Source organism: Triticum aestivum, chromosome 1D, assembly GCF_018294505.1.
Source record: "Triticum aestivum cultivar Chinese Spring chromosome 1D, IWGSC CS RefSeq v2.1, whole genome shotgun sequence".
In the NCBI taxonomy this organism is placed as follows: Eukaryota; Viridiplantae; Streptophyta; class Magnoliopsida; order Poales; family Poaceae; genus Triticum; species Triticum aestivum.
The window spans coordinates 363,463,530-363,471,292 of NC_057796.1; the positions used below are offsets into that span (position 1 = coordinate 363,463,530).

Consider the following 7,763-nt stretch of genomic DNA (forward strand, 5'->3'; position numbering starts at 1 on the left):
CACAGCCTCTTTAGTACCGGTTCGTAGCACGAACCGGTACTAAAGGTTCACTATGAACCGGTACTAATGAGCTCCGCCCACCTAGCCGTTGGAACCGACACTAATGGTCACATTAGTGCTGGTTCCGTTCCATACCGGGACTAATGTGCTTCACATTAAGCCCTTTTTCTACTAGTGTGTGACGGTGTTATGACGTGAAGACAGGTAACAAGTGAGTAAATTGGCATCAATAGACATGTGAAAATAGTGCTATCGGGTTGTTCTGAGGGGAAAACCTTGATCAGGGTCTCCCAGATGAGACAATGGCGACGCTATTGGTGTCGTTTTCCTGCATGAGTGCAATGTGGTACATGCTTTGGGTCTGCTGGACCAGATGTATGCTCCCGGTACGTCATGCGGATGGCTCGGTGATGACCCAGTTCTAGATGGTGGGGCACGATGGCATCCTCTATTGTTGAGTTTGTAGGTGTTGAGTGATGGCTTCGGATTGTTTAATGTATGTCATTGTCAGACCTTTGTTAAATAGTTTAATAAAGATGATTGTGTGAATATATTGATAAAGAGGCCCGAGGTTTCAACCTCCTTTTTGAAAAAAATATGAAAATAGCAGCCGTGTAGACCACATGTAATGTGATACGCCTCCTTTTTAATTAAGGTAGCCCTTTATTCATATCACATAATCATTGCATACAATGTCCCAGATGGAACCCGTATCAACACCACAGGTCATATCACATAATCATTGCATACGTTGGGAGATCATGTTCCAAGAGTTCTTCACCAAGTATAGACGGAGATAATTTTGAAAGCTTGTAGATGGAGATCATGTAGCAACGAGCTAGGCCTAGATTTGGCTTACAAGTCTAATAATTGCGAATTTTGCATATGTCCATTGAACATGTGGAAAAAATGTGCGTAGTGGTGCATGTTGTGTGTCGAACTTTATCATCCTGCTCACCCTATCACCCACTTGATGTCATGCAAGTATCGTTTGACAAATGGTGAATTTTATTAGCTCAAAATGGATCATCAAAAGGATACAGAAGCAATGAGCACACAACCAGGCACTGCATAGTAAGGATGCACACAGCCAACACTAATGCACAAACACGAAAGCTACATCAGATACTAGCAATGTGAAAACAAAGACCGAAGCAATGCCTTGGTGGAGTAAAGAAAAATGAAAAACTCTGAGCAATCAAAACAATGATCAACAATCTACAACAACAGCCATATCAGCACCAATCATCTCTTGACATCAGTTGTGATGTCATGCAGGCACTGCAGATTGCCAGGTAAGGTGCCAAATCTATGCCTATAAATGGAGGCGCTTCTAGCTCTAGAAAACAACAACTACATCTACACTCCACTCCATAGTCATATGAGATAAGTGATACAATTTTATGTGAAAGCCGTAGAAGCAACAATGAAGAACATCAAGCTCATGGCAATCCTTGTTCTCCAGGCCATCCTGGTCATGGGAATCCTCGCACATGTGAATGGTTCGTTGTTGTTCATGCTTATATATTCTATTTCTTCCCTGAAGAAAGTTTGATTTCTTTTTTGTGATGTCAATGTGGCCTTATGTATCTTATAAGCCATTAACTAACGTGATGCCATGCCATGAATGCTTGCAGCCAACTACTTCCCCAAGTGTTGCGACAAATGCAGGTCCTTCTCAGGGGTGGATATCTGTGACGACACCCATCCTCAGTGCCCCAAGGGCTGCTCCACGTGCCGCCCGGTGCAGACGGGCAGTGTCAAGATGTTCTAGTGCGCCGACATGCGCTCCACCATCAATGGCACATGCGGTCCACGCTGCAAGAAGAACTAATAGGTTCAACCTCGGATCAAGAAATGTGTTTCGCCAAAAATAAAGCTCAGATGAGATGAGTATTGTCGCCGTATTTGTTCGTACATGTAGGCCCACATTGCATGCCAACAATACATGCGTGTTGTCGGTCGCCGTCATTTCATCGCCATTGTTCTTGTTTTTAATTTCCTTTTTCGAGAGTAGTCTGTTGTTGCTCGCCTATCAGGTGCCCGGTGTATCCTCCCTGAATAAACACCCGCGTTAATTGTGTGTCTCCGCTTAAAATACATTTGTTCATGTCACACAATTTTCTTAGGGACCAATCTTTAATATCTTTCTAGTTTTCGGCCTACTTAGAACACTTATTGTCCTACAATTTTATCTCTGCCAGAAGTCAACCTTTGTGGCTGGCTAATTGTTTGCAACATTCTGAGTGCTCAGGTTATAGGTAGCATACCCTCATGGTCCCAATGCCTACACATATGTGCCAACTAATAAATTAATTGGATCTACATAAGTTTGTATATAAGGAAATACATAAGAAATATAACACAATTTTCCACATGTACCACCCTTAAGAAGGTATGAGCCCCCCCCCCCCCCCCCACACACACATAACTCCCTCACTCATTCATACATGGATGACCAATTATCCTCCTTAGTGGACAATACACTAGTAGAAAAATAACCTTATGTTCGCATCATTAGTCCCGGTTTGATTACGGCCTGGGACTAATGTGATCATTAGTAGACAGTACACTAGTAGTGATGCCAAGAAGCTTGATGAGGTGTGTCGGCGGTAACGACCTGCTGCAGACCCGAAGCTGGAAGGTAGGGTGTGGGTGTTGGAGGTGTGTGAAAAAATCCAAGTGAGGGATGACACATGCCAAGATGCTCACGAATGGCCTTGCATGCAACATACCCCTTTTCTTGGGTAAATATCATCACTCAACTATATTGTTTGATGTGTTTTGCAAAAAAAAACAATATCATGTGATGTGGTTAATATGGATGTAAGCCATGTTCTTCTTGAAGACATTGACACTATGATGTGGATACCATGCACAAGGTGGCGCAGAATACGATGATGCTACCACATGAAGGATGGCAGTGACCCAAAGATGATTGCCGGAGAGCGCGAGCATGGAGGATCATAGAGTAATTTTCTGTCTAGTATCATGTTTGGCACATTTGTGATGTGCATTACGTTAACTCTAAAATTTGGCTGGACATCTTCATTATGGATCCAGAAATTGCCTAATAAATTAGTGCATTTGTTTCATGAAGTGCGGTCGTTATTAGTGCCTATTTACCAAAATGATTTGATTTTAGTTGTTTTGTGATGTATCAGTTACTTTTCTGTGTCGATCTTGTGATGTCGTTCTTAATCAGGTAATAATGCAATGTTATTAGTGTTTAATCTGGGATGTTCTGGTACATGCAAGGGTAGTTGATCTAAAATTGATAATGTCAATCGTTGTGTGTCCCCGGATTGGAGGGTGAAGATGTCGGATTGAATGATTCTTCGGTTCTTGTTTTATTCACTATGAATGGACTTTTTGGGTGCTATATGTGATGCCTTTAGTGCTTAATTCTGAAAAAAAGTTGTAAACTCAAGCAATGTAACGTTGATGCGAATCATTCGACATATGTGATGTTGCAACATATATGACCACATTGCGCCGATGGGTTAGTAAAAAATGTATGTTAGATTTGGATATATTGCAATCTAATCATTGTTTAAATATGATACTCATTTGCACGACTAGTTTTTTGCTTGAGCATGTTGGTGCTTGTTCTAGTGCTAACCGTGCAATTCAAAATATTTTTACTGCTTGATACATAGCAGATTCAGAATTGTTGTCACCCACAAGAAATAAATACTACGGGATAAAATAGATGACCAACAAGAATAAATATGATTGAAGAAATAAATATGATGTGACAACTGATGACCCACAAGAAATAAGTGCATCTGGCAGCTTTGGAAGACAACTATATACTCCCTCTGTTCACAAATATAAGATGTTTTGAATATTTTAATATTAACTACATATAAACTTAAATGAGTGAACAAACACACGAAAATGTATCTATATACATTCAAATTAGAAAAAAATAGAACATTTTATAATAGTGAACGGAGGGAGTAACATTTTAGAAGTTTTTACTACTAGTCATTACCCTCCCAAATTATAGTGCGTTTTAGCTTGAACTCGATACCAAAGAAGAGTTGGGAGGGGTCATTTCTAGTTCGCTCATTGGCTCACGGAGCCGCTAGTTAGAAATATTGTTGCATGCATTGTTCCTGTGTATCTCGATTTCCTAATATTCACTATAATATGGGAGAAAAATGTATAAAAAAACTAAGATGCATTATATTTTGTTATGGAGGGGTATTAGTTAGTCATGTCAATGTGCAATTACTTCCATTGATTTGAAAGTCTCTTCTAAAAAAATAGTTGATCGACGTGCTACACGATTAAGTAGTGGAAAAAACATCTAGTATAATACATCTATGAAAATATGGCCATTCTACTATTAAGAGGCTGACACTCAATGCATTATTATCTACTTTAATCTACTTTAGTTTACTATGATATAAATAGATGAGTCTATTTTTGCAAAACAAAATTTATTATATATGGATATGGCTTAGAGCAACTCCAATGGGGCGATCCATTTCATCCGCCTGCGTCCGTTTGAGTCGGCGCGGACAAAAGTGAAGGCCCAACGCGCTGACCCAAACGCAAATCGCGTCCGCCTGGCATCCGCGCCGACCCATTTCCGGCCCAAAATTGCGCCTAGAATGCGTCGGCGCGGACGCGAAGCAGACGCGCTACACGTCTCCTCGGCGTCCGCCGCGTCCCCACCTGTAGGCCACCCAACTGCCACCCGTCGTCTTATTTATGACGACCACCGACAGTGGGCCCACTAGTCAGCCAGTGGAAGCGTCCTTTTTTAAACACGCGTGCGGCGGGGCCCGGCCTCATTCACTTCTCCCGTCCACATCTGGCCCTCCACCACTCCCTTTGCTTCCTCGCCAGCGACAGCAAACCCTAGCGCGCCATTGGCCTCTTCGGCAGCAGCAATGGCAAGGGCACCCCCGACGCCTCGTCCTCCCGTACTCCCCCTCCTCCTCCCGCGCCGGCGCGTTTCCGCCCTGGTCGTCGGCGCTGCACATCCCGGTGCACCAAGCGCGGTGGCACTAGGAGTACAGGCAGCCGCTGCCGTACCCCGACGTCACGCTGCCACTCCATTGGCACCTGGATCCGCAGCGGATCCCGGTGCCGGCGGTTCCGCGGACCCAGCGGGCGCACGACGAGGAGGAGCACAGGCGCCGCGCGCAGCTCACGCCGAAGCAGCGTCGGCTGCCTGAGTACGCCGCCGACTCTCCCAACTGGGAGGCTTGGTTCGCCCTCGAACACGAGGAGCAACGGCGTTCGGGTGTCGACGCCGTCCCGCCGCCGTTCCCACCGCCGCCCCCGCAGGTAGAGCCGGAGGACATGGAGGCAGAGGCGGATTACCAAGCCGCCCTCGAGGAGGCCCTGCCGCACGCGCTGGAGGCTAGCCGCCTCGAGGAGGACGCGCACTGGGATGGGCTGGAGCAAGCCCTTGCCCCGTCGGCGGCGGGGGACTCCGTCCACACCCCGCTGTTCGTGCCGCCACCGCCGCCCGTCCAGCCCAAGCCGGAGCCGGAGCCGACGCGGAAGCGCTCCCCGCCTCCACCCACTTGGCCGGAGGAGGCCTACTTGTGGGCCAGTCCTGCGAGTGGGTGAGCGTGCCTCCCGTTTGGCCGGCGTTTGACCGGCCACTTATGTTTAATTAGGTTTATTTATGTTTATTTTGTGCGAGCTGTTTTTTTCTGCCATGCCGGCACATTTGGGTCAGTCTCCCGTTGGGCGGTCTAGCCGACCCATTTCAGAACGCTGGCCACTTATGTTTAATTAGGTTTATTTATGTTTATTTTGTGCGAGCTGTTTTTTTTTTTGCCATGCCGGCACATTTGGGCCAGTCTCCCGTTGGGCGGTCAAGCCGATCATTTCAGAATGCGGACGCGCACGTCCACCTGGCCGATCAAACGGACGAAAAGCGGACAAAGCGCGTGTCCGTTTGAGTCGCCCCGTTGAAGTTGCTCTTAGGGCAAGGCCAACGCGTAGCCCCAAACCAGATGCCCCGCAGGCCAGCTCGGTTCGGACGCCACCGTGGAGCAAAACCAGTTGCCTCGCAGGTGTTAGTGCTGCTTCTACAAGAGGCGGGTTCTCAAGGGAGAAAGAGCAGTGGTCCTCCATGCAAAAGTGGGGAAAGGCAAAAAGGGAGAGAGAGAAATTGCTTGGTGACTGCCATGGGAGGGGCAGCACGTCACAGGGACACGAGATAGCTTCAGATTTTAGCAATGGGGGATGAAAACTCTATACCATAGCCTCACTCCTTTTGGTCTAGCTGGATGCACGGGGCATCACCTTAGTGCTGTCCCCATTGTACATGCCCTTAGTACCTAGTTTGACTTTACATGACCACCGATTATTGTTCTCTTACTTTCATGCATCAATAGATCTTCAATCAAGGATGATGCTTGTACCCCATGTGCACGACCAGTGACTGCGTTTGGGCCACTCAGGTGCGCTCACGTGGAAGTTGTGGGCGGCTATATGAAAAGTACCAGACTTGATGGGGACAGATCTTGCCGACTACCGTTTCTACTTTTTAATCACACATGGTGGGGGGCAAGTTCTGCAGTAATTTGCGTCGGTGTATGCAAAGGATGCAGTGGTAGGTCCGAAAGCTCCCGCGTGAGTGTCTCTTGCTCCCTGGTGAACGATTTTACATTTTTACCGAATAAAGGTCAGCTACGTCTCCGGCTAGGCCTCGCTAGAACTACGCCGAAGACGGAATGTGGCATCGTCGGTGGAGGTGGGAAAGAAGGTAGGCTAGTGTGGGTGGAGGCCTTTTTAGTTTTAACATCATCCATCTTCATGTTGAGACTTGGGTCGGGCTATTTTGCCGCAACCCGAGGCTTGGCACTAGAACATCATTTCGAATTACAAAATGCGATTTTTTCTCTTTCGGAAGTGCTCATAGGGGTAAAGTGTCCGTGCACGTGTGAATTTATAGGGGTGAATGTACGTGCATATGAATGAGTGTATGCGTGTGTACCGTATTAAAGAAAGAGAAGAGAGAAAACAAAGAAGGACTACATGGGGGCTTTACCTTGGTCAAGTGGATGTCCGGGATCCCACATAGCTCCCCCCAAGTTACTTCCGGTTTGCAGGAAAACAGATGTGCAGACCGCTCCGCGGGTCGATAGGTGTCCCATTGAATTACAAAAATTGTCAAAAATGGTCCGGATACCATGATCTAGACATATACTGGAGCTTTGAGGTTCTACTTTGAAGATGCCCTAACATACGCATGTTACTAGTCTAAATTACTCTCTACTATGACTAGCCTAAGTAGTAGTGAAAATACAAAACAGGAACCCGTCCCCCGTGCCGCTCCCGCGAGCGGCCCGGGTGGAACCCTAAATCGCGCTGCCGCCAGTCCCCCCACCCCGCCTCCCCACCCCCTCGCCGCCGCCAAAGGGACGACGCCGGGCAAAGCCCAGGTGTGTCATCGGCGGCGGGGTTACTCCCCTCCTCTCCAGGCTCCTGGCGGCGCGGGATGCCCAGATCTATCGCGGAGGTCCTCTCGCCGGGGTGGTAGTTGCGCGCTGGCGGCGGGCGGGGGTGGCTCTGGCGAGGCGCCGCGTGCGCGTGGTTCTCGTCTGGGCGGAGTGGCGTGGCCTTGCTCCGGGTGACGCGGGGCGAGCCGACGGCGTCTGGGGTCGGCGGTGCCCTGCTCCGGGCGGCGTGGCGCGGCCCGGCTGGGCTCGGCGCGACCTCGTCCGGCCTGTGGCACTGTGGTGGCGCTCTTGATCGACGTCGGGTCGGCAGGCCGGTCGGCCTCCCTT

At 48.1% G+C, this 7,763-nt stretch overlaps 1 pseudogene; it reads left to right on the plus strand.

Annotated features, from left to right (window-relative positions):
- Window positions 1-1,364: 1,364 nt before the first annotated feature.
- On the plus strand, window positions 1,365-2,098 carry LOC123170063 (Bowman-Birk type proteinase inhibitor B6-like; annotated as a pseudogene).
- Window positions 2,099-7,763: the final 5,665 nt, after the last annotated feature.